Below are 24,825 nucleotides of genomic sequence, written 5' to 3'. Positions count from 1 at the left end.
AGATGGTCTCTGCCATCAGGGAATGAAGAGGGGAGAGGGCAGATAGTACTCTTCAGAGTTGGTGTCTGTCAAGGGCTGTGGCTTTATTCTGTTTTGCACAGTGTGTGATGAAGCTTTTCATTACTGTGACCAGGATACATGACCCCCTGCAGCTCTGAGTAAAGAAGATTTACTTTGTCTTACCATTTCAGAGGCTTCAGTTCGTGGTTGACCAAATAGATTGCTCTGTGCCTGAGGTGAGGCAGAACATAATGGCTGGAGGGTGTGGTGGGGAGAGCTGCTCAGCCCCAGGCCTGAGCTGGGGATGAGAGGAACCTTGTCAGGCCACATCCCCAGTGATAACCTTCCTCCAACAGGGTCCCACTCCCAATAATCCATTCCCATCTTCAATCCATCTGGTGCATTATTCCAATGAGGAGGTCAGCACCTGGGGATGGAGTCATTTCCTATGATCCCCACTGTTTCCACTGTTGACCAGTGACGAGTCCTTGCTTCCCCAATGTTGAGAAATAACTCCAGAGAAGCATGCCAAGGCAAGGTCAGAGTGGAAAATTAGAAGCAGAAAAGCAGAAAAGACTTCTCCCAGAGGAAGAAGGGGATCCAAGAGTTGGAATCAGTTGAGGGGAGAATGTGTTCACCTTTTTATAGATTTTGGTGATGGAAGATTGAATGTGTTCCCCTTTTTATAGTTTTTGGTGGGAAGGGTTGGGACACAGGTGGACCAAAGAAGTAATCTGGGCATTTCTGAGTAAAGTTTGATGTTCATTAACATTTCTTTGTGATGGGGTATCTTCAAATCTGTTGGGGGATGTTTCCTGGGCTTCATTAACTTTCTTTTGGATGGGCTGTCTTCAAATCTGTTGCGGACTGTTTTCTGGGCTTCATTAATATTCCGAGAGTTGCTCAGCTTTTCCATAAATTCATTCTCAACATAACCTCCATTTTAGATTTCTCTTGATATTAGACCCGATTTACCTAACTACACTGACTACCTAATTTTAAATCTGGCTTCACCACCTCTGAACATTTCTGCACTGGGGACTAAGCCTTTAGGTGCATAAGACTTTGGGGGACTTTCCAGACCCAAACCACAACAAACAGCACTTCTGTGCGTATTCCTGGTAGAAAAGTTCCTCTCCGGTGCTTGGTTTATCAGGTGGTTTTGTCCATTTGGTCCTGTAACAATGAAGGTCTTCAGGCAGGTTGAGTTTTTGATGGACGGGCACCAGGAGCATTGGATTGGGGCTCTAACCTTCTACTCAGAGCCTGTCCCCATGTTCCCATGGTTGTACACATCTCAGGTGCTCTCCATTCTTGAGGAGGATAGTGGACACTGACTAAATCTGCATCCATCTGTTGATGTGGTCACTCTGATAGAAGCTTTTCTTCCCAGACAGGCCCAGCAGAGGTCCTGGTCATCCATGGCCCTGGGGATATAACTATGATCATGTGATCCCCTAAGCAACTGCCATAGCCATCCCTGAAGTCAGGGGTTCCCATCAACCTCAGCTGAAGGTCTGGGATGGAAGGTGGGAGGGGATCTGGAGGCCATGGACTCTGATGGGGGACTTGAGTGAGAATGAGCCAGACAGTCACCACAGTGTCAGGGGTCCTGATACCCCCAGAGCATGCTGTGGATGCCATCTGTCCCTGCATCCTGGGACACTGGGTAGGTGATGGTGTCCAGGTTCCATGCAGAAGGGATTTTGTTGAAATATTTGGTCAAATGGCAATGTTTCAAATGCAGAGAACTACACAAATTCTTGGAGGTTGTTGTCACTGTTGTCTTCTGAGAGAAGAGTTTGAAGTTCTTAGAAGTGACTGAGAAAGAGATGTGTGATTGACAGATTCCTGGCCCCACCCTTCTCCCTAGGTCTGAAGAAGGGCAGGGATTGTGGCTGTGGTGTGATATTTTATGCTTATCTAGTATCCCTCTAGAATCCATTCCATAATATAAATAAATAACTGATTCTTTTTATGCCTTCAGTTGCATTGTGATATCAAATGAGGTGTGAAGCACAGGCCTATGGAGAAAACTTTCTGCTAACAGGAATGTTTTGAATATATCTCAGCACATCATCTGGCAGGAAGCTGTGATCTCTGAGTTGTGACAACCTTGAGTAGAACTGAGTTTTTAATAGAACATAATGTACAAACTGCCTGAAATTCTCTAATAAGAATTACACATGTTGTGTCAGGTGCCCTGATGGACACAATTAGGAGGGAAGTGCAGGTCTTAATTTAAAATATTGTAATGACTACTAATCCTGAGGGAATGTCAGTAATAAAGATGAAGCCAGAAGATAAAGGGTTATGTTGCCAAAAGACAAAAGATTAGAAAAAGAAGCAAATTGGAAAGGTTCAGTACAGATAAGCTGAAGCCAAGGGAACAAGACAGAGGACATGGCTCTCTGCATAGAAGCAATGTGCCTTTGGCCAGTGGGGGCAAGTGTTTCCCTGCCTTTACTGGTTGTTGGACCTAGACCTCAGTAGGTGAGTCACCAGGACCCATAGTTCAAAGCCCTCCTCTTCTGAGCACTGTGCTTGGGGCAGAGGGAGGCTCTGTTGTCCACAGGGAAGAGGAGAAGCAAAGACAAGGCTTTCTCCTGAGGACAGGCCCTCCCCATGCTGTCGCCATGGTCCAATGTGCACTGGGAAATGTGACCATGTTTGGAAATCTGGAATCCATCCCCAGCTCCCTTCTGGGATTTTTCTTTGCTGCTATCATCCAGACAACATGGTGACAGTTTGCGGGCTTCCATTACTGGAGCAAAGATCAACTTGCAGAGAGAAGGGGTTTGTTGGGGTATAGTTTTAGATGATTCAGACTGTGGTCAGGTTTGGGGGCTTGTGGTGAGTTAGCACCCTGTGGCAGGGAGCACAGTATGGAGAAAATGTCCACTCACTCTTGCCCTGAACAAGGGAGACAGAGGAGGGAGCTGGCTTCATACAGCCTCCCTTAAGGCCCATGACCTAGAGCCTTCTGCAAAGTCCCCAAAGGTTCCCCAAACCATCAACACAAGGCTAAGGAACCTCATCAACACCTGGCCTCTGGGGACCACCCAGATCCAAACAAAAGCAATCACTAATGAAAGAGGGAAGGGCCACCCTGTCAATCAATTTGACGAACCCAGTTGCTTTTTGATGATATTTAGCCATTGGCCATGGAACCAAAATACAGTGCTGATTAAGACAGCCAGCACATCATGGGTCATGTGGCATGCATCAGGCTGTGTCTCCCAGTGGGCTGACACTTCACACCTGAGCTGAGAAGAAGGAGGCAGCTGCCAGCTGGTCCTCATCCGGCCATGCAGCACCTCTCCACCTTGCCAGTGCAGCTGCCCCCTCCTCACCACCGTTTGGTGTTAGCTTCTCCTCTCCTAGTGTTAAAGGGCTCACTGAAAAGTGAATGAACACAGGGAAGGGTCAGTCTGTCTCTCAGGAACATCTTGTGTGATTTGGTCATCAATACCTTATTTTATGTAAAGAATTTGTTACACTTGAATCAAAGTGTGAAATATGATATATCAAGAACTATGTAATGTTTTGAGCAACCAACAATAAATTTAAAAAAAGAATTTGTTAAAATCACACACACACACAAACACACATATAGACAGACTTATATAAAATCATATATATATATATACACACACATATACATATTCATATACATGTATATATACATATTCATATACATGTGTGTGTGTGTGTGTGTATGTATGTATGTATATATATATATATATATATATATATATATATATATCAGGAGCTAGGAATAATTTTTAAAGTCTTTAAGGAGAACAACATTTCAAAAATTAGAAACCTGAGTCCTTGAAGTGGACATCTGTCATTATTCCCACTTGACAGCTCTTTGAGTGGAGGCCCAATTAAGCAACTCTCATGGTCCCACAGCCAGTTTGTGGTAGAAGCCATTGACTCCAAAGCCTGTGCTTGGACCACTGCCCGGGGCTCTGAAGATGCTTGTCAAGGGGTCCCTACATGGGTCCCCATCCTGCAGCTCTCTGTCCCACTGGATGGAATTCTCAGTAGCAGTAGCTCCCACAGTGCCAGTAGCCATCTAGCACATGGACCTAGGCAACAGAGGCTCCTCCAAAGATAGGCCCACATTCTCATCTCCAGAACTTGTTTGCCTGATCTTTGGTCAATGGGCCTTTCCAGAGGTGGTTGATGTGGGCTGTAAGGTGGCCTTCACTGAGGAACTGGCACCTCCCTCCTCGGATGAACAGGGGAGGGAACTGTCACCTTGTTCTGGGAAAGAATCCATTGCAGCTTCTCATTCAATAAGGAGCATCCTTCTGTCCACAGAGAATCCTGAAAGCTCATCCTGAGATGGGGCCACAGACAGGCAGCTTTGGGCCAGTTTCTTTGAACACTGCCATGTGTGAATCAAAGGTGGCAATCATTTCCTTGGTTGACAAAGGGGAATGGGCCATTTACTGCATTCTTCACATTATGCTAAGTTAAGTGCTTCAATCTGAACTTTAATATGTGTTTGTTTCCAGAGTAAATGGCTCAGTGTATGGGATCCTACAAGTGGGACTTTGGCATCAACAACAGCAATGGTCTGGCTGGGACCCAGCAAATCACCTGGCAAGTGGTATACCCAATCGAGGACTTCATGAGTGAGCTGGTAATTTCTAAGACCTTTATCAGCCATACCACCTTTGTGGGCATCGTCCCTCTTGCAATGGTACACAATTATGGCTTTAGGAGAAGAGGAACAGAGAAGTTTTCTCTATATACTTTGATTACTCTAATGTCATGAAGCAGAATGTCATCTGTTCTCTCGCATTCACTTGGTACATGTTGTTTAAACAAGAAAAATATTCTTAAATTGCATTTCCTTTATCTGCTTTCCATGGTGCCTCCTGGAAACTATGTACGTCTGTGTGTAAATCCCTTTTCATTTTTGGAGACTGTGGAATGGTTTCTTGGGGAGCCTGCATCCTTTATTGTCTCCATTTTTGTGCATGTCAGGACCATGTGATGTGCTGAGGGAAGATAGTTTTATTGAAATGTATGGTAGGGTGTGTGTTGGGACAGAGTTCTGTGTGCCCATTTACCAGCCCCTCATCAATTGGCTTTGCTTTGAGATTCCCCAGGTGGGCTGGGATTGGCAAACTTTGAAATGGAGGTGGACCAAAAGAATCTTGTTGGCAACTGCCCAGATGAACTTATTCAGGATCCCAGAGCCCACGAAACTGCCTGTGGTTTTGCTTCATGGGTCAGAAAGCAGCTGGGATTTTCCCTGTGTTTCAATGAAACTCGTTTCACAACTAAGGCCCAGGGACCACACTTGAGGATGGAGTCATTGATGATATTCCAGTTCATAAAAAGGAGGGTGCTGAGGGTCTGTGGGAGGGCCATGCACTCCATACTCTTCTGTCCTGGAAATTATCAAGTAAATTCTGCACTGAGTTGAACTCCCTGCCGGGATCTCACACACAGCTATTCTGGGGAAATCTGTGGCTGCTTTGGATCATTTCTCACTCAAGTTCGATACCAGAGTTGAGCCAATTGCTGATGAAAGCCCTGCTCATTAATTAATCTACTGTTATTCCCCCATCTTGAGGTCCTTGTATGTGCCCTTTGCCTGAAACACATGTTCTCTGCCTCTCCCTGGGTTTGGTTCCTTTCCTGGACCTTGGCTGCTAGAGAGGCACCTTCCCTGATCACACTGGTTTGTGCAGCCCTCAGCCACTCCCTGCTCTTCTGTTTCTGTCCATGTCTTCCTATTTCATGATCTTCAAAGATTTCACCACTTGCCATATCTGGAGTCATCTACTGACTCTCTCCCCAGAAGATGAGATCCTAGTCAGTTTCATTCTCCCCTGTCTCTGTGGCACCTATAGAAAGGCCTGGCACAGTTGATGGTTGTCGAATAAATGAATGGAGCCCGTGCTTGAATCCAAGTTCCAGGGCATTGAGGTTTTGAAAATTCTGTGATCCTGTCAGCAGTAATCCACATTTTGGTGTGGTGGAGGCATGACTTTGTAGGAAATCAGCTGCTAAGGAACAGAGGTGGCTGGTGTGTGTTTCAGGGAGAAATGAGGCATCCTTACAGCCCTCTCCCTGGGAGCTCTCCTGCAGATTCTCCAGCTCAACCTAGCTTGGGCCACAGTTGGGAAATATCTTCACTCAAGTCCTTGCCCTTTGTCCAATGTTTCATCTCTAGCCCTGAATTCCCTATGGTGCCAAAGCCTCCTGAAACTTACGAGGGTGGAATTCAGCAGAGAGCTTCATGTCTCTTCTAGAGAAGGCACCAATTTCTAGAGTTGCTGGGGAGCAAGATGTGTTTACCTGTCAGGGCCTGGGACCAGAGCAGGAGTGGAGAACAGGGCTGGGCAAGTGCAGAGAACAGGATGAATCCAGCCTGGTGCCTGATTTGTACATATAGTTGTATTGAAATCCAGCCATGATCATTGTCAGAGTCTATGGCTGCTTGGATCGTGATGCTGGTGGATTTGAGGATTTGCAACAGAGAGTATCTTTGGCTGAACTTTAATTTTAGCATGTTGTAATAATGTGTGAGGAGGCAGGTGAGGAGAGGGCTGCTGTCCTGTTGCTGTTAGGCAACATTGTTCTTGACTCTCAGCATTTTTTATTACTGAACAAGACTTTGCCAAAAGCACTCCAGCCCTCTTTGACCAGTGATCACATTGTCTTTCATTGGGTCACATGACTCAGGTGCTGGGCTAATTGAGATGTCACTCACAGGGTCATGTCCCAGGGTGGGGACAGAGCAGAACTCGGGGGAAGAGATGCCAACAACTTCATGGCTGTGAATGAAGGGCTCGGTGACACTAGTGGCCTTTGGTCAAGATGCAGGTCAGCTAGACAGTCTTTTACAAGCATTGCCCCTGTCCCCAGAAGGCTATCAGTTTCTTGGTGACTGGAGCAGAGGCCTGTGGATAGAGCTGGATGCTACCCCCATGGGTGGATGCCTGCAGCTTGGGTGAGGTGCACTCTCTGTCACCGACCTCATCATCCTGTTTCCTCCCTGCTGGTGCAGGCTGAGTGTCTTGAGGCCACACAAGGCCATGATTCTGCTGTGTGATCTTTGTCTAGTGGCTATTAACACCACTACCTGGCTGATCTTTACTCAGGGGCACTGATCATGTGGCTATCTGCGGTTGGAAAGTGCTGTGGACAAAGGGAAGTGGTGTCTGGTGTAATCACGCTCAGGACGCCAGTTATTTAGTGGAGTTTTCTGAGGATTAAGTGAGACATTACAGGTAGTCTTTGTACACTGGCCTGCATATTGCATGCAGTTAATAATATTTAGTTTTTGTTATTTTCATCCAATATCCTCATCACACTCACCTACTTACAGGTAAAAGTGCCATTTCAAACTGTCAAGGTCAATGTGTGTTCAATGAGCTCACATTACACATGGCCAAAAATAAACACTCTTGTTAGGGGAACTACAAGCTTGTGCAGCTGGTGTTCACATTTGCAGCAGAGTGGGTGCCACGTGCGTACCACATGGGTGCTACGCCGGTGCCCAGCTGAGCATCTTTCCAGCACATGGCTGTAGTGAGCGTGCTTCCTGAACCCACATCTGCTGTGGGCCCAGCTGGATTTAGACACTGTGCCTCTGCCCAGCATACACTAAAAGACACCAGTGTACAAGGCTGCCTCCGAGAGGGCCAGCTGGGGTCAGCCGAGTGCAAGAGAAGGGACAGGCCATCAAGGTGTTTGGTTCAGCCAAACAGCATCTTTGTCAAGAACATTTATAGATTTCTAATTTTTGAAGGTGAAAGGAAGGAATGGACTCAGAGGAGGGAGTTCAGGAAAGAGAGAAGCGGGTAGTGACAGTCAGAGGCACCACCCCAAAGGGTTTGGGCGCTCGTGTGTAGAGATTCGAGGATGTGTTCCTCAGGGCTGTTTCAATAGCAGTAATATTTATGATCCACCCTCAAAACAGCCATTGTGTGGCCCATACATCAAGGGCTTCTATCCTGGGAGCATTCAATTTTGTGGGCCATGAGGCCCGAGTGACAACTTTAGGAGTGATTATGCGAGGGACTCCAGGTTCTTTTTGACACCATATTTAAGTTGGTGAATCATCAGGACAGCCTGTCTAGAGACAATGTTTTCTGAAAAACCAAAAGACCCATTTGACTGTTGGCAGGTGAACTAGGCTTTTTATCATGGCATGGAGCCGTGGCCATGGGAGCTGTCCATGGACACTGTGGCTTCCAGAAGCCTTCCACAAGCCTTCTATTTTTGTTTGGAAATGAATGAGAGTTCCTGCCAACAAATGGCCTTGCCAGTCTCGGTGCTTGCCCTCGGGGGAGAGCCCTTCCCCACATCTGGGGACCAGGGAGATGTCTGTGCTCTCACTAAGACAAGCTGATCAGTTCCTGTCTGACTCACTCTCTGATGAAACTGTGCCTTCAGCAGTTCTCCCTGGGTTGTCCCATCTGCAAAAGGGTCACATGGACTCTGCAGTGTTGTGTTACCAGTTATTGTGAAGGCGAGACACAAGAAAAAAAACCTACACAAATGCCACATAATGCACGTATGGGAAATGCTAATGCTAATGCTTTTTAGTTTTGCTTAAAGAGGGAATACACAAGAGCAGTGGTGGCATTCAGAATGTTTCCTAATGAGTGGCACAGGCTCTGACCAGCTAGAATAGGTGTGACTTGTAAATAATCACAATGATTCTGCCCTTTCCTTGGACCACCAGCTGCATGCCAGCTTCAAAGCACACTGCAAGTGCCCTCATGCCCCAGGCTTGACTGGCTCACTGCAGAGCCCAGAAAACTCATTTCTAAATTCCAGTGGTCAAAATGACTTTTTTTAAAAAATCTGCTTTGATTTTTTCTTTTTCCAGAAGGGAATCATGTGTGACTGTCCCTAATATACCCACTAGATGATACTTACATGCCAGGTTTTGGTCACAGATGTGCAGTTCTCCCCTCCTCAGAGGGCTCCAGAACACCTGTGGCCAACTGGCTTTGACTAGTCTCCCCTGAGAGTGAGGAGAGAGGCTCCCTTCTGTCACCCGCCTGGTCCAGCCAGCACCTGGCACCTGGCAGGCTGGAAAGGTACTGCTTCCCTTCTCTACACTACTGCAGGCCCCACAGCTAGATGGACACCTAGTGGACTTTTCCCCTCAAAAGTCTTTAATATTTTTATTTCTAAGGATTGGTGCTCATTATAAAAATTTTAAGCTACGAATGGAGAAATCAAAATCCCAGCACCCCTAGTATGACTCCCATTCCAAATGTCTCATCTAAGTAAATGCTGGGCAGAGACAGCTGGCTGGACAGAGTTGGGGGTGAACATCACACCCTGTAGGCGTGAGCTCCTGCTCTGCCTGCTAGGATTCCATGAGATGTCAATTCCCCATTCCCTTCTACTTAAGAGGAGCCAAGAAATATATTGTGAGATTCTTGCACTTCAAAAAGCATCAACCACCACAAGGTACTGATTTTTGATAGAACAAAAACAATCTATATTTGCCTAGAAAAATCCCAGTTCACCTCCAAAAGAAACACATAGGACAAAAGTGAAGAATAAGAGAAAGTTATTTCAAGAAAATGGAAACAAAAATTAAACAGAAGTAGCTATTCTTATATCACAAAATTTACACCTTAATACCAAGGGATTCTCCTGCCTTAGCCACATGAAGTGCTGGGATTACATGTGTGCACCACCATACCCAGCTGACTTTAGTTTTTAATGCAGTTGGAATTTAATCAAATTATGCAAAAAAATCTTTTAATTGTTCAATCATATCAAGTTACCCCAATAACCAAAAGGTTAATTTCTTCTGATTTTAATGTTATTGTTTTGTTATATGAAGCTTTAAAATCAGATTTTTCTTATTTCACCTGATTTGTAGGTTAGTGTTATTATCCCTAAATAATCACTGTTATTTACTTATAACATATTTTTATGTAAATGCATATTTCTTTAAAGCATAGTATTAAGATGTATAAAGTTTAATAAAATCACACTACTACTTCTACTACTAATAATAATAATGTGCAAAAAAATGCAAACATAAAAGAGTAAATAGTATTTGTCAGGAGGGTAGATATTGTCACAGGTAAGAAACCTAAGCCTCTTCAGACCTTTTAATTATTTGATTCTGCACATGCTATATCAATTAGATTTACATATTCATTTAATTTTCAACTCTCAAAGAGTTGTGGTACAAATCTATTTAGTACAAGATAACAAAAATAGAAGACAGTAAGACAGGAAGAAATGTCAGACAGCACAAGTAGTAAACAATAACTCAAATGACACTAGTAAATATTCACCTGTCAAGAACCACCTTAATGGCGTAAATTCTCAAGACATAAAGTTCTATAATAGATAGAACAAAACAAAATCTATATCTTGCCTATAAGGATCTCATTTCACCTCTAAAAAAACACATAGGATAAAAGTGAAGATTAAGAGAAAGATATCTCAAGAAAATGGAAATAAAAATTCGAAGTAACTTTTCTTATATTACAAAAAAATAGACCTTAATACCAAAAGTAAAAATAGAAAAAAAAAACGTCATTATATAATGACAAATGGTTTTAATTAAGCAAGAAACCATCATAAGTATAAATATAAAATCACATAATACTACAACACATAGACATAAGACAGACACTACTTTATCTAAAGGGAGAGAGAGACTTCAATGCATATTAATAGAGGACTTATAATAACAGTGTTTGAAAAAATGGATGGATTTTTCATCCAAAACATCAAAAAAGAGACACAGGAATTGGTTAGCAAAGATGTTATGTGTAAAATATATATGCCGTGTTCCAAGCAAAATAAATTTGTCTATTAAAAAAAAAGAAATATAAGGACAGCATTCCTCTGGTGAGCAGACACCCAGGAGGTAAGAGGCACCCTGTTTCCTATGTTTGGAATATTCAGCAGTTTCTTTCAGAAACTAGCAAGATAACTAATACATGTTCAATACCTAGCTGTTGTGGCAATGCCTTGCATGAGGAAGCTCTTTGCTAGAATCTTATCAGCCTCAACCTTGACTTTAGGAACTTAGCTCCTGGGGGGACTCTCTTTTTAGACAACCACAGTGTTTTGTCAAGCTCTGCTGCACCTAAAGCTGTCCACATAATAGTAACTTTAAACAATGGACTTTAAACAATGGACCTAACATTGCACATTGCAACCTTAATAGGTAACTAACAAAGAAGCTGTATAATGTTGCTAAATCTGTAGCCTAATGGCACAATGAACAATAATGTAATACTGAATCCAATGACCTAATGTAACCTACTACTATAAGTAAAGCTGGCAGCTTGGACAAGGAGAATTTCTGCCATTATGTCATTCTGCCTCTGCACCTTGCTTCTGTTTCTTCTTCTTTATTTACACAGGATTTAAAGTACACTTCAGAGCAGATGGACTCAACAGAACTTTAAAAAAAAAAAAACCAAAACAAGACAAATTCTTCACAACAGTACCAACAACATTCTCCAGAATAGACACTAGGTTAAGTCATAAAACAAACCTTAACAAATTTTAGAAGCTAAAAAATCATTTCAAATATTTTTTGTTCTGAACACAATGGAATAAAACTGTAAACCTACAAAAGAAGGAACTTCAGAAACATTCTGTGTGTCTGCAAATAGAATGGAAAATTTTAAAAATTCTTAAGAAAAAAATTATGATAGAAACACAAAATGGAAAACCCTATAGCATAGAGCAGGGGCAATTTAAAGAAGATTAGATCAGTACATACCTACATCAAAAAAGAAAGCAACCAAGATTTCCACTTCAAGGAGGTAGAAAATCAAGAACAAGCCAGACCCAAAATTAGTAGAAAAAAAAAATACTAAACATCAGAGAAGAGGTAAATAAAATAAAGACTAAAATATTATTTTAAAAATATCAACAACAGAAAGTATGTATGTATGTATGTATGTATGTATGTATGTATGTATGTATTTATTTATTCGCTAGGCTTGAACTCAGAAGCAACCACTCACTGAGAGATGTCTTCAGCTCTAGTTTGTTTTTTTATGGAAAGAAAGGGTCTCATAGAGTGGCTCAGTGCCTTACTTTTGCTCAGGCTGGCTTTGAACTTGTCTTCCTCTTGCCTCACCTTGAGGATCTAAACTATTCATGTCAGTGGTTAAGAGCACAGCTTTGCCATTGAACTCACTTAAGCAGAGGGAAGATCATGATATTGTATAATATGAGGATTCCCAGACATGACACCTGCAGACATATTCACATTGGCTTTGTCCGCAGAAAGGGCTCTGCTTGGTGCATGGTTTGGTTTCTTCTCCTTTTGGGGGGAAATTTCTGCTGGAGTCTGAACCCAGAGCATCATTCATGCTAGGCAAGTGCTTCCCCGTGGAGCTGTGGCCCCAGCCCTCGTTGGCCTTCCTTGGTGATCAGAGAAAGGATCTGTGGGACTCCATTTTTATTGACTTACTGGGAAACTTTGAGTCCTCTGATTCTGTCTCTTCTGCAGATCCAGTTGAATGAGAAGGTGCTGTGGGTGGCCATCTCCTTCTTCATCTTCTTAGTCTCCTGTTCTGGTGTTGGAGCATGGGGAATAGGGGGGACACACGTGCCAGTCTTTTGGTTTCTGCTTGTTTCCAGATCTTCTATTTGGTATTATGGCCTCAGATTCTGCGAACCCTTTCTATTGGATGTGAGGGATTCTGGCCTCCAACAGAGGGAGGCTCAGACTCACTCTGCCTCTTTTCTACTGGACCAGTACCATTTAGTTGAATGACAGCCTTTCGGTGGAGCTCAGAGGATGGGCAGCTCTGTGGCCTGGAAAGTCTGCATGTGCCATGTCGAATAGCCTGATTAACAGTGCATTCAGCTTGGGCAACACCATCTTCTTTGGAGTTGGGTTTGAATGCAATACAAAACCTGGATGAACAAGATAAGTCTCTGCTTGAGAATTTCTGAAAACTAGAAAAAACTAGAGTGTTTGAAATCCCTGAAATGAGATGGTGAGTCCACCTAGAATATTCTCTCAAACTTTTCATTGGTTTCTCAGCTATGTCTTTTTCATATCTACGGGTGAAATATACGGATCAAAACCACGAGTGACAGTGGAGGGTCGATTCTAACCAGTCACTGGTGGGTCTGGAAATGATTTTCTTGTGTATGTTGATGGTACATTTAATGGACATGGTTTAAAAATGGGGTTCCAATGAGGTTCCAGTCACTCAGAATCAGAGCTCATCTGAACATGATGGAAAGGGAAGGTTGATTCCCAACTAGATCCAATTGTGCAAGCCCCATCTGTAGACTCAGAAAATGATTGGAATGTTCTCCAGTTTTATGAACTGATGAAGGACGGGACTCTCTGACCTCTGTCCAGCCAGAATGGATCTGTCCATGGGGATGGGAATGCAGCAGGCTATTGAGGGGTATGTGACTTTCCAAACAGAATGACACGGGGTCTGACAGGCTCAACAGAGGGACTCAGTTGTGTTCTAATCTTTGGTTTTGGGGAGTTATTCTATAATTGCTGTAAGAAACCTGAAGCCCATCCTGTGGAGAAGGGGGTCGCATGCAATTCTGTAGGTTCATTTTATTAAATGATGTTTTGCTTTCCTGGGCTCACAGGGGCTTTGTGGCTGCCCCTTTCCTTATGCACATTCAAGTAGCTGGGTATCTCTGCAATTGTCACCTTGGGCCTCATCATGCACTCTTGGCTAGTGCCAAGATGATTGAAGTGGGTGACACCCCAAAAGACCAAGCCCTCTTCAATGGAGCCAAGAAATATAAGAAAGATCAAGGGTACAGTTCTGATGTCTGGTTGACAATTTGAATTGGCCCTAAAATTAGGAGCATTAAAACAGCCCAGTTTGGCCTGTGTGCTTGGCCTGCCAACCCTGTAGGTGCTCCATGGCCTGTTAATGAGAGAGCACTTCTGGGAGGTGCTGGGTATGGGGGAAGGCCAGGCAGGGCAGGGGAGGGCAGGAATGCCCCAGAAGATGAAATTGAAGGATCAGGGCATGGAGGTCACCCCTTCACCAGCCATGATTTCCATACCTCGTGAAGGAGGTGACATCTACTTCAGAGATGTTATAAGAATTTAATCAAAGCCTGGTGCTGTGGAGTATGCCTGTAATTTCAGCAACTCTGGAGGCTGAGGCAGGAGTTTCGCCAGTTGGAGGCCAGTCTCAGCAACTTAGTGAGGCCATAAGCAACTCAGTGAGACCCTATCTGTAAATAAAATTAAAAAATGGCTGGGGAAGGTGCTCAGGGGTGAAGCACCTTTGCTCAGTCCTCAGTACTAAAAAAAAAATGATTAAACTGAATAATACTCTCACAGTGCCTAGCGCATGGTAGTTATTTAGCAAGTTCTATTTTTTTTCCTGCATTTAAAAGGATTTAATGAGCAGAACGGTGATCCTCTCAGTCCAGCTCTGCTGTTGATTAGTTTTGTGATGTGGAAGAAATTTAGATAATAGTTCTGCAGTCTCAGTTTCTATGTGCTGTTAAACTAGGTTAAGAATATTGGCCATTTCAAATGATAGGCAGTCCCAATAATGGGGACCAGCCTCAGAGTCAGCCAAGCCTAGCCTCTGTTAACTGGAATGTATTATTTAGAAAACAATGATTACAGTTTTCTACTCTGCCATCTTCCATACAGCATGCCTTAGAGCTCTTAAGTTAGAAGGTTAAATAATTGAGTGAAAAATCCATCTAACTTAAATTTGTGAGTTTCAGACACAAATCAAGATTGTAGAATATATTTATGTATTAATGTATTAATCATTAATGAATTAAGTAATGCATTATTAAATAATAGTACTTCATTTATTATTCAATGTCTTAAATTAATGAATCATTCTTCTGAAGCACTAATAAGTGGTTTTCTTTTTTTAATTTTTTATTTTGGACATTTTAAAATATACTTGGCTTAGTGCAGTGGTGCACTCCTCTAATCCCAGCAGCTCGGGAGGCTGAGGCAGGAGGATTGTGAGTTCAAATCCAGCCTCAGCAACAGCGAGCCCCTAAGCATCTCAGTGAGACCCTGTCTCTAAATAAACCACAAAATAGGGCTGGGGATGGGGCTCAGTGGTTGAGTACCCCTGAGTTCAATCCCTGGTACCAAAAGCAAAACAAACAAAAAAAATTTTGCAGTATTTTTCTAAAGCCCAAATCAGGTGTTTTTTTCTCTTTCTCTCTTTGTTTTTAATATTATTTTTTTGCAAACCTGGAAATGGAAATCAGTGTCTCTACCACTGAGCTACAGACCCAGAAGTTTTCTCCTTACACTTGATAATTTTTAAAAATGTTTTTCCATCTTAAAAATTCAAGATCATTTTTTTACAAAAAAGAATTTAGGATGACTGGGCTGAGGTTTAGTAGAGCACTTGCCTACCATCCGCAAGGCCCTGGGCTCAATCCCTAAAGTACAAAAAAAACCAAAGGTGCTTTCACTAGATAGCCTCTGAGTTCTCATGTACTTTGACATGTGACAGTTGGACAATCCTTACCAAGTCCCCGGGTGCAGTGTCAGTATTTGTCATCTGTGTTCCTGTCACACTCTGCTAAGGGTTCTCTTGGGATCCTAGTGTTTGGCATGATTGTTACCATTGGCCAGTCCATAATGGATGTGATGACGGGCATGGATAGGGACGCCTCAAAGATGAGCGCTGTGATCTGCCTGCTGATCACCACTCAGGTGAACCCCCAATTGCACGCCACTTCCTGAGTGACTGCACCATCCCTCTTTCTCATCAGCAGTACTCAGCAAGAGATGGGGCCAGGCCAGGCTCAGGTCTGGGCTCAGGATTAGAGACTGGCCTGAGCAGGGTGAAGCCTCGAGTTGGAGGCTGGACACCGCCCCAAATGAAATAAATCAAATAAAGACACTTAGCCCATCTACAACGAGAAATATTGAAATCGATAAAGGCATGCTGTTTACTTGCACACCCCAAACAATTAAGAAACAAAAACAAAAAAATGTAGGGGTTGGGGCTAGGACTCGGTGGTAGAGGCTCAACTGTCATGCACGAGGCCTTCGGCTCCATCCTCAGCACCCCATAAAAATTAAATAAAGATGTTGTGTCGATCTCGAACTAAAAAATAGATTTAAAAAAATAAAGAATCGAAAGACCCTGGCTTTGTCTTCTGAATTTCCGTGAGGAAGATTGAGAAGGGTCTCTTATTTGGCCTTCATAGCAGAGAGCCCAGTCATTGAAGATGGAAGGAACCAGAGCCCTGAGGCCAGTAATGCAGAGTCCATTTTATTAATTTATTTATTTCAATTTTGCAGTTCTTTGTGGTGGGCTTGATCGTCCTCATTTTGGATGACCTTCTTTAGAAAGGGTACATACAGCCTGGGCTTTGACTTCTCCCTCTCCATTTCAAGCAACATCTGTGAAACCATCCTGGGAAAGACCTTCAACCCCACCACCATCAACACCAACCAAGGTAATGGCCCTGCCTCCTGTGAGGCACTTCTGCAGGAAGTTTTCATACATGCAGAGTATTCCTCTGGGGGAAAATGTCTGTTTCAGAAACATGTCTTCTGAATTTTTAGTGTGCAAAGTTTTAAAAATATAGCTGAGTGCAGAGGCTCAAGTCTGTCATCACAGCAGCTCAGGAGGCAGAGGCAAAAGGATCACAAGTTGGAGGCCAGCCTCAGCAACTTAGTGAGGCCCTAAGAAACTCAGTGAGACACTGTCTCTAAATAAAATAAAAAGGGCTGGGAAAAGGGCTCAGAGGTTAAGTGGTCCTGGGTTAAATTCCTAGTACAAAATAATAATAATAATGATAATGATAATAATAATAATAATAACACCTCTTATAAAAATATTTCAAAGACAATCAACTTGCCACAGAGTAATCCTGCCTCATATTTCTTAGCAGGAACCTGCACTGCAAAGATAAAGAAGTGTTGATTTTAGCCAATTGTCTTTTGGTGGACATTTCAGTCCTTTCTCAGTCACAGGTAGCATCGAAGTGAATATCCTTGGGCAATCATCTGCACATATTGTAGCAGTTGTTCTTAGTGAATAAGATTTTAAAAAGGAAATTGCTACACCAAACCACTTGTTCAGGCAAGGAGCAGTTAGTTTGATGATTACAAGTTCAAGGACAGCCTTGGCAAATAAGTGAGACCCTGTGTCAAAAAAGGCTGGGGTAGAATGACTGTTCCTGGGTTCAATCCGCAGTACTGCCAATTTGGGGTGGAAGGCACTAGGGATTGAACTCAGGGACAGTTAACCCCTGAGTCCCATCCCCAACCCTCTTTTGCATTTCTCAGAGACAGGGTCTTGCTGAGTTGCTTAGAGCCCCAATTTGGCTGAGGTTAGCCGTTGATTTGCAATTCTCCTGCTTTAGCCTCCAGAGCCACTGTGATTACAGGCATGCACCATGATACCTGGCTTACAAGTCTTAATAAAATAAAAACTGCAAAACATGTGAGACTTCTTAGGAGAGGGGAAATTGACTTTTTTTCTTTTCTTTTTCTTTTGGCCTCTGAACCCTGAATCTGTTATTTGCTCGGAAGTCTCTCTCATGGAAAATATTTGTGTGCATTTGTGTGTTTTCTTGGAATTGACTGTGGAGCTTATTCTTGGCCTCCAGGGCCAATGTCATCAAATTGAGAAAACTGCAGACAGGTCTCTGCAGGGTGCCTGAGGGATCCGATGGGAAGGAGGGTTGGGGACACTTACAGAAGAGTAGGCAAGGGAACACCAGACTCTTCCTACAATTTCAGAAAATCTAAGGTGAATTGAGGATCTGGGGGTGCAAAGCAGATGGGCCCCAGCCGTGGATGTGGGGGCAAAAGCTGGGTAGGAGTCTGAGTGTCAGCCAACACCTCCTGGCTTTGGGGGGGGGCTGCACTCGAAAGGAGCGGGAGCAGTGTTGGCCACAGGGGGCCAGTCAGCAAAGGCTTGGGCTGCGGCAGCCAGCCAAAGGATCACTTTGCTCTGGAGCAGGATAGTGAGTGAGGGTACAGCTTTGGAAGGAATGATTTGCTGTTCCTGAGAGACAGGCTGAGAAAATGGCTGGGGAAGTGGCACAGCCCTCCAGCCTGAGCCAGCCAGTGTGACATCAGAGTGAGGGCCTTAGGACTTAGTGAGAGATGAAGGCCACAGACAACCGAGACATGGAGGTGGCTGCCCTTGGCCAACTCTTGAAACTGGCTGGGGCAGAGGCACTACCTGGGGGGATTTGAGTGGTGCTGTAAGGAGCCCAAATGGTGGAGCCATGGGGACACCCCCAGGATGGGCAAGAAGAGGATGGAGCAGGCACAGGTAGCTTGCAGCTGGAAGGGCCACCTTTTACCAGGAGTGCCACCACGGCTCAGCTTGCAACCTGGAAAGTGGGGTGTGGAAGGGCCCCTAGGGTGGAGAGCACAGCTGGTCCTTCTTCACTGAGGTGGGGGACAGTCCAGGCTGGAAGGGAGGTGGTCAGTACAGACGCCACATGACTCTCGCCCCCGGGGCAACACTAGCACATGAAATTAATTCAGTTCAGAGATTAGCAGGTAGTGATTTGCATGAAATGACCATGTTAAACATTCAGAAGGCTCCTAAGGCCCTCACCCTGACTTTGCTGTGACCCACCTTTCATTCCTGACACTTGTCAGGCAGGTGATGTTAAGCACCAGGAGCTTGTGTGGGTGCTAAGAATGCAAAGGGAGATAACATAAGACATGGGAGCGTCAGTGTCATCCCAGGGTCCCGGGTCAGAGTAGAGCAGAGAAGGAAGATGGGGTGACTGGGGAAGAGTGTTATGGGCCCATCTAGAAAACCTAGCAGGTGCAAAGGCCCTGGGGCAGAGATGAGCTGGTGTGTTTGAGGGTTGGAGCAAGTTAGGGGAGTTCAGAGAGGTCATTGGTAGCAAGAACAGCCAGGAAAAGTCCCTGCTTTCTCCCCCCTGGGTTCACTTCCTCCTTTACAAAATGCTCAAGCTTTAATGTCTCCAGATTCTTGACCACAGGGACATCAGCTGTTGATCCACACAGCCAGAGGTGGCAGGGAGAGGGGCTGTCAGAAGACCACCATGGGGATGCCAGGGGCCAGGGAAAGCTAGGATAGTGTTTCTGTCACAGACATCCCGTCCATGTGGTCTTCAGGACAGATGGCCCATCTGAGCGGCCATCCAGAAGGTGATGCGAGTCCTGCAGTCCCAACTCTGAGGTGACAGGAAAATGCTGTCCCAGGGAGAGACTGGGACATCTTAGTCCCCAGCCATTAGCCACTCTGCCCACAGATGCCATGTCTAGGGAAGCACTGGCATCAGGGGCCATGGTGACAGTGTTTCCCACTGTCCTTTTGTTCTAAAGTCATTCTCACACAATTTCTGAATTGCTTGGACCTTGTCGCCCTCTGCTGCAGTGTCCTGGGATGATCTGTTGCCTGTTCCTCAGGCCAGGCTCCTTTCTACCTGTTGCTGAGGCTGAGGCAGGAGGATCTCAACTTGGAGGTCAGGCTCAGCAACAGCAAGACCTCAGCAACTCAGTGAAATGCTGTCTGTGAATGAAATACAAATAGGCTGGAATTGGGGTTCAGTGGCCGAGGGCCCGTGGGTTCCATCCCTGATGCCAAAAAAAAAATCCAAACAGTGACCCCATGACTGTGGTGCCGTGAGTCTACCAGTTGAGTCTCCTGGCTGATTCTGTTCTCCTGACTCTGCTTTGGCCAGGAGGAGGCCTAAAACCCAGCGGGGTTCAGCCCTTTGTTCTTCCCTTCACATTTGGGTTCTTCTCTGCCAACAGGTATGGAATTGGAGCGCGCCATCATTGCACTATTTCATCTCTGTGCCACGTGCACAGACAAAGTCCAAGCAATTAGTGAGGCTTTCTCCTGCCAGAATCTCCCTGACCTCATGAACCTCATCGCCTCCATCTTTGTCATTGCTGTGGTCATCCATTTCCAGGTGTGTCCAATGTGAGCCCAAGAAGTCTGCAATTATTTTTCTTTATTTTTTTTGGTACCAGGGATGGAACCCAGAGGCACTGAACCCCTGAGCCCCATCCCCAGACCTTTTTATATTTTATTTAGAGTCAGAGTCTTGCTGAGTTGCTGAGGCTGGCCTCCAAATTGTAGTCCTCCTACCTCAGCCTCCAGAGCTGCTGATGATGACAGGCCTGCACCACTGTCTCTGGCTTCGGCATAATTGTTTTTTTCTTTTTTTTTCTGTTTAGATATGAATGGCCATTGAGTACATTTTGAAACCAGTTTTTCTGGTCTTTTTTATGTGTGTGCCCCACACAGTGGTTGTGAGGGAAGCGGCAGGTGCTCTCCAGCAGTGTCAGAAGTCGAGTCCCCAGAGCTGTTGCCACTTCTTGTACCTCTGGACCATAGGGGACAGCAAGGCAGTGAAGAGTGCCCTGTTCTGTGTCCTCAGGGCTTCCAGATGGACCTGCCCATCAAGACTGCACACTACCAGGGCCAGTACCACACCTACCCCGTTTAGCTCTTCTTCACCTCCAATGTCCCGATTGTCCTGCAGTCCGCCCTGGTCCCCACCTCTACATCATCTCCCAGATCCTGTTGGCTCGCTTCAGCGGGCACCTGCTCATCAGTCTGTTGGGCACCTGGTCTGTCAGTCAGATGTTCCCAAGGAGGCTCTCCTGGCCACAGAGTGGGTGTTGTTGCTCCGCATCTGTGTGTCTTGCTCCTGACCAAGTGTCTCACCCACAGATCTCCTCCCCTGTGTCCTTTCCCAAATTCTGTGCAGGAAGTTTTTTGTAACAAGGACTGAACCCAGGGTCCCTTGACTTCTGAGCCCTGTTCCACCCCTATTTAGACTCAGGGTCTCACTGAGCTGCTTAGGGCCTTCAACTTTCCATCCTCCTCCCTCAGCCTCCTGAGCTGTGGGGTGACAGGAGTGTGTCATTGTGCCCGGCTGCAATCACAGTCTTTGATCTGCTCTGGGTTCATCTTGAAGCTCAGGTACAGTAGACGCAGCATCCCAGACCTTCTGTTCCTTCTTCCAAGGACACGTCTTCTGGAGGCCCCGCCTGCACCTATGCAGTTTGTGGCCTGTGTTACTACCTATCTCTGCTGGAGTACTTTGGCTCCGTGTTGGAGGACCCTGTCCATGTGGTAGTGTACCTCATGTTCATGCTGGGATCTTTGCCTTCTTCTCTAAGATCTGGGTCGAGGTCTTGAGCTCATCTGCCAAGAATGTAAGTATGAACGAACGTTCTTAAAGTGGCATTCGGCTTGTTGCTTTGTCACAGTGGTGGTTTGTGACATGCAGATGGACCACCCACCTTGGTGAAACAGTTCAGAGCGTTAAGGACAGATGGATGGAGCTCAGCCATCAGCAGCAGGTCTGAGAACCTGAAGCCAGAGTGGAAAATCACACATTGTCTGGTCTCCTTATGGCACGTTGTTGGTCCAGGGACACTTAACCTCTGAGCCCTTGTTAGATTTCATCTGGAGATAGGGTCTTGCTGAACTGCTCAGGGCCTTGCTAAGTGGCTGAGGCTGGCCTCCAAATTGCGATCCTCCTGCCTCAGCCTCCCAAGCTGCTGGATTGACAGGGGTGCATCCCAGGATTTTGGGCATTTTTAAAGTCTTTGTAAAGATGTAGAGCTGCAGAAAGAGCCCTTTAAGTGTCCAGCAGCTTGAGACCTTTCCCTCTGAAACCACCTCTGAACATATCCTCTGCTCTGTGCATCATGCAGGTGGTCAAGCAGCTGAAGGAGCAGCAGATGGTGATGTGGGGCCCCCGGGAGACATCCATGGTGCATGAGCTCAACCAGTGAGTGCAGTACCCACCCCCAGTCAGCAGGTGCGGCTACCGGGCCTCGAGCACCAGTGGACCTTGTGGTCTCCAGTGTCCATGTGTCTCATTCTCAGATCACAGGGTAGGCAAGGTCCCTGTGTCATTGGATATTTATGAACCTGCTAAGTACTGGATGCTGGGGACATGGAATAAGATGTCTAGTGCCCTCAGCAGGGAGCCAGGTGCATGCAGCCTAGTGACCCAGCATGGGGCTCTGTAGGGATGGTGTTGGCAGCAGGGGACCCTCACCTCTGCTCATGCTAGTGGGATGCTGCCCTAGGCATCCAGGAGCAGTGCCCAGGCTCTGAGCACAGAGTGGGGCTCCAGATGGATCTGAGCTGAAGCGCCAGGCTCTCTGAGGCATGCCTGGAGGCCAAGGCACGAGGATGGCAAGGTGGAGGCCAACCTCAGGAACTCAGTGAGGCCCTGAGTAACTCAGTGAGACCCTCTCTCTAAATATAATACAAAAAAGAGCTGGAGACAGGGCTCAGGGTTGGGGAACCCCTGGGTTAAATCCCCAAGACCGAAAAAAGACAGATGTTGGATGTGGCTGAGAGGCCAGCAGAGCCGTAGAGGGATGGTGGTGTTTGAAGCAGGGAGGTCAGTTCCAGCAGACAAGGCCACAGCAGAGAGGAGGCCAGAGACTAGATGTGCCAGGGTGGCCATCACCTTGGGGTGGAGAGAATGGAGGGTGGGGGAGGCCCCAGGGCACAGGTGTTTGGGGCAGAAGGAGTGCCCGTTGCAGCTGCACCTCATCCTGGATTGAAGGCTGCTCCCAACCTCCCTGGTGCCCTCTGCCATTTTCGCAGCTCTTCCTCTGCCACTTGGCAGCAGCCACCATGAAAAGGGCTGTGTCTACAAAGTCAGGTGGCAGCCCAGGTTCTCCTGTGGGTTCTCAATTGGTGACCTTTCCTGAAAGAATCAACCATGGGAAAAGCCACATTTGCAAATTTTTGGTTGCTTATGAGTCCTTGGTAGGGACAGTGGCCATTTCGATAGACATCATCAGCATTTGGGTCTCATAACCAGCCCTCCAGCCCCCTTACTGAGGATCAGACTCAGGGTCACTTGACCCCTAAGCTATGTCCCCAGATCTTTTTATTTTTTATTTAGAGACAGGGTCTCGCTAAGCTGCTTAGGGCCTTGTAAAGCAGCTGAGGGTGGCCTCCACCTTGTGATCTTCCTGCCTCAGCCTCCTGAGTTACTGGGGTGACAGGTATGGACCACTGTGTTCAGCAGCCTTTCAGTTTGGACTAGTCACAGTCCCCTAACAGGGACTAGGTCCCATAGCATTAGTGGGGTGTTAGCAGAGGATACTTAAGGGAGGTGGTGGGGCCTCCTGAGGTTCTGGTCTCAGTCATGGGCAAGACTGGTGGCCAGGTTGGAGGCTCTGTGGTGGCCTGGGGCTGACCACCTGCCCTCCCCCAGGTACATCCCCATGGCAGCAGCCTCTGGGGGCCTGTGTCTTGAGGCCTCTCAGTCCTGGCTGCCTTCCTGGGCACCATCAGCTTGGGGACGGGGATCCTGTTGGCAGTCACCAACATCTCCCAGTCCTTTGAGATTTTCGTCAAGGAGCCAAGTGAGTTGGGAAGCATGGGCACCCTGCTCTTCTGAGAGCCATGCCTATCCAAGGACCTGGGACGACAATGGGCAGTGCCTCGGAAGGCAGTGGTGGCCGAGGGCAGTGGTGCTGTGTCGCGTGGGGACCTTGTCGTCTGGCTGATGTCTGCCCCTCCTCTTCACCATGGGTCAGCCACCCTCAGCAGGGCTCCTCTCCTTCTTCTAGCATTGGCAGCTGCAGCCTTGACAGGGATGGGGAGCACTATCCCCATTTTCTGTCTGACTTTGGTTTTGGCCTCCCCTCCCACCCTCAGTGATGTGTGCAACCACCGTGGTGTCTCTGGTCTCCATGGTGGCTTTTTGACTGGGTTGGAAGCACAAAATCTCTGTGTGTGGCCTTAGGATGGTCGGCCGTCGGCTCACACTTCCTCTGGGGAAATGGACAGCATCACCAGCATGTCCTCAGCATCACTAGCAGTGGCACTCTCTTGGTGTAGACTGTTGCCGTGGGGGGCATTGGATCCCCTGGGCTCAGGATAAAACAGCTCCCTGCCCAGCAGTGGGCAGCTGCTCTTCCACCAAGTGTCCAGATGAGCCTTATGCTGGGACAGAGCCAGGACCGCCATCCCTGCCACCTCACGGCCAACTTGTGGCCAGGCAGCTTTGTCCTCATCTGGGGGAGGCCTGGGGTTGCCACCTCCACCCTTGCCTGGCCGAGCTCGTTGCCCTCAGAGGACCACCCTGCCAAGTCCAATTGTCCAAACTCCAGTCAGCCTTGGTGGATCCTCACTGCGCAGCTGCCCCTGCGTCCCTGGGAAGGGATGTCTTTTGTTTCTCCCTGTGTTTCTAGAATGTTCTGACTGTACTTAGGGACCAAATGCTAGTAAAGGGACAGTGGGATACCACCAGCTCTCTCAGCCTCCACCACATTCAGCCTCCACCGCACTCAGAGGCCAGGAGGGGAGGATCAGGCTCAGGGCCTGAGCTCAAAGTCAGGGACTCGGGGTCCATGGGAAGATACTCTGGTGTCTGAGACAGAAAGACAATGTTGTCTGAAGTGACAGGTGACATAGACATGAAGCTGGTGAACTTTCCAGAGTTCTCAGACGCCCCTCTCAGACTCAGCTGCAGGCTTCCTCGGGAGGGTGCCCCAATTCTGCACGGGCCCTTTCATGGCTCAGTAGGGGTGGCACACTGTACCTAGAGACCTGGGTCAAGAACCAGAGGGGCCCTTGACCCACCCAGGTCCCAGCACCTTCTCCCATGTGGCCTTGGCTAGACCTAGTCCCCAGCAGGGCAGCCCCACCACCAGCCATCTCCCAGCCCATGGAGACCACCGCCATACCTCTCCTGCTCCTATTAGAGGGCAGGGCCCCCCAGGCCACCGCTGGGGACTTCATGGCCTCTGGAAGGCAGGCCCAGTCCCTGGCTCTCGGGCTGTGGCTGGAGAGTGCCAGACTTCAGAGGAGTTTGTGGTCCTGCTGGCCCCATGTGGCCTGGGCTCTCAGCCCATGGGCA

At 46.6% G+C, this 24,825-nt stretch overlaps 1 pseudogene; it reads left to right on the top strand.

Moving 5' to 3' along the window:
- The first annotated feature begins 12,508 nt into the window (after positions 1 to 12,508).
- On the top strand, positions 12,509 to 23,361 carry LOC143388779 (protein transport protein Sec61 subunit alpha-like; annotated as a pseudogene).
- The last annotated feature ends 1,464 nt before the right edge of the window (positions 23,362 to 24,825 follow it).

This window comes from Callospermophilus lateralis, unplaced genomic scaffold, assembly GCF_048772815.1.
Source record: "Callospermophilus lateralis isolate mCalLat2 unplaced genomic scaffold, mCalLat2.hap1 Scaffold_45, whole genome shotgun sequence".
NCBI lineage: Eukaryota > Metazoa > Chordata > Mammalia > Rodentia > Sciuridae > Callospermophilus > Callospermophilus lateralis.
The sequence above is the reverse complement of the archived record's forward strand: the minus strand, read 5'-3'. Positions and strand labels throughout refer to the sequence as shown.